The 2,559-nt window shown below is 45.2% G+C and overlaps 1 non-coding gene across 1 annotated transcript; it reads right to left on the reverse strand.

Annotated features, from left to right (window-relative positions):
• Nucleotides 1-925: 925 nt before the first annotated feature.
• TRNAF-GAA (transfer RNA phenylalanine (anticodon GAA)) lies at nt 926-998 on the reverse strand. Its single transcript has one exon. It is a non-coding gene; the product is annotated as a tRNA-Phe (tRNA).
• Nucleotides 999-2,559: the final 1,561 nt, after the last annotated feature.

A 2,559-nucleotide genomic window follows, 5' to 3' on the forward strand; every position in this document is an offset into this window, starting at 1 on the left:
GCACACACATTGAATACTATCATTTATGAAGGTCAGTGTAAGAGTAGAAAAGGTTCAGGAAATGTTCAGGTAGAAAGCTTCATCAGAGATATGGAGCTGTTTCCCTGTGAGCAACAGGTAGACACACCGGAACTCTTCAGCCTGGAAAAAGACAAACTTTAGTGAGAGGAATTGCTTCAAGGTCAGTTGTGATTCAGACTAAAATTAACTCTTTTTGACAGGGTATTGTTCCTTTTCCCAAATCACAGTTTTGATTTCCTGCATGGCTCCATACACCAGTGGGTCAAATTACTACCTCTTTATGGGGCACTCCATGACATAGGATTAGGAACAGGCAGTTGAAAGTTGAGGGAACAAAAAAAACCCTTTATATCACTATTTTTGCTGAAGCCCTTGAATTGTAAAACTATGTCCCTGTTTCATAGACTCAGAATGGTTGAGGTTGGAAGGGACCTCTGAAGGTCATCTGATCCAACCCCCTGCTCAAGCAGGGCCACCTACAACCAGTTGCCCAGGACCAGGCAACTTTTGAATATCTGCAAGGATGAAGACTCCACAGCCTCTCTGGACAACGTGTGCCAGTGCTCAGTCACTCGCACAGTAAAAAGTATTTCCTGCTGTTCAGAGGGAACCTCCTGTGCTGCATTTTCTGCTTATTGCCTCTTGTCCTGTCACTGGCGACCACTGAAAAGAGCCTAGCTCTGTCCTCTTTGCACTCTCCCTTCAGGTATTCATATATATTCATAGGATACCCCTGATACTTTTCTTCTCCAGGCTGAAAAACTCTCTCAGCCTTTCCTCAGAGGAGAGATGCTCCAGTCCCTTCATTATCTTCATGGGCTTTGCTGAACCCTCTTCAGTAGCTCCATACTTCTCTTTTACTGAAGAGCCCGGCACTGGGCACAAAAAATCTACAGGAAAACACTGCTGAAGCCCGGGCTTGAACCAGGGACCTTTAGATCTTCAGTCTAACGCTCTCCCAGCTGAGCTACTTCAGCCCTGCTGCAGCACTAATTTTCACAAAACCTGTTGGAATATAATTATCTTTCAGAACTTTAAGGTTCACGCTGGCTTGGTGGACACTTGACTCTTGTCCTGTAACTGGAGACCACTGAGAAAAGCCTGATTCCATCTTCTTTATTCCCTCTCTTCACATACTTATATATATTGATGAGATTGCCCTAAGTCTTCTCCTCTCCAGGCATTCCACGGGATGTTGTATATGGCTGAACTACAAAGGGTTTCAGAACCAATGAGAGATATGCAGAAAGCGAGTTTCATCAGAAAGTGTTACACACAGGTTGCCCTAAAGCCTTTCTTCTTCCCCAGTTTGAGAAGTCTTTAATCTAGGGATTGCTAGGAGCTGGGAGAATAGAGCAGAGACACTATTCTGTGATTTTTTTCTTGACATTGTAGTTGTTTCCCCTGAGTTCACTACTGTCCCAGCCTCCCTTCTTAGTCTGCTATGCAGAAGCAGTGCCCCTACAAATAAAACAGCCAGGGACTAGTGATGCCCAGAGTTGGAAAACCCCTAAAGCCTTGGGAGTTTGACCTGCCTGTTGTCCTGCAGGCAATTGCACCATGCCTTTCATCTCAAATACAATCCCACCACAAGAACTCCATTCCGGTTGCCTAAATATACACATTCAGTACTATTTGTGATACCTTAGGCTATCCCAGCTGTCCCACAGCTCCTACTCCAGAGGACTATAGGTTTTCTTCATGACCCATCTCACATCTTTCAGCCCTTTGATGATGGCTTGAATGCTCTTGGGCCTCTTAAAAAGCTCTAGGAACATAACATGTGCCCTCCAAGGTCAGATTAATGGTCCATCTAGTCCAGTTCTCTGTCTCTGAAAATGGCAAAGGGAGATGCTCCAAAGGAGATCACATGAGCGTGGCTGCAGTCCATTCTCCTTAAGCCATGTTCAAGAAGCTGGAAGGAACATCTCCACCTGGTCGTTCAGCATCTGTCTCTGGATCTATCACCAATGCTTAAGCCTATGTTTAAACATCTGGCCCAAACATCAACTATCAGAGACCAATAAGGTGAACAATTATCAAAGACTGTTGAATGAGAATGCCTCTGGTGATAAATGCACTAGATAGGAATAATTCTTACAGCCACATTTCCAATGTTAACACCCCTCCAAGCAGATTTTCTCAGAGACTGGACGAAGCTGTCACTCCATAGAGCCTACATCATCCTGTTGGCTGTAAGTGAATGGGTGACAAGGAGCCATCTGCAGGTTTCTCCCTAGGAAAGGAAGACCTGCCAGGCCAGCTTGTGTGGAAGTCTGGCTCACCCATGACTTAGCTCTGCCCTTCCAGCTGTCCCATTTTTGCTTCACCAGCTTTCCCCTTGTCAAGGAAAGTGCCTGCAGAAACCAAAGCAGTTCTGTTTCTCACCAGCTTCCCTCAGACAGGAAGAAATGATCCCAACATGGGAACTGTGGTATTTGACAACCCACTCTGCCTTGCTGGAAATACTCAAGCTTCAGCTGGGTACAAAATTCCTACTGAAAGATGAGCTACACTACCACTTTGCAAATGTTAGCA

The sequence above is a fragment of the Calonectris borealis genome, chromosome 2 (genome assembly GCF_964195595.1).
Source record: "Calonectris borealis chromosome 2, bCalBor7.hap1.2, whole genome shotgun sequence".
NCBI classification, from domain to species: domain Eukaryota; kingdom Metazoa; phylum Chordata; class Aves; order Procellariiformes; family Procellariidae; genus Calonectris; species Calonectris borealis.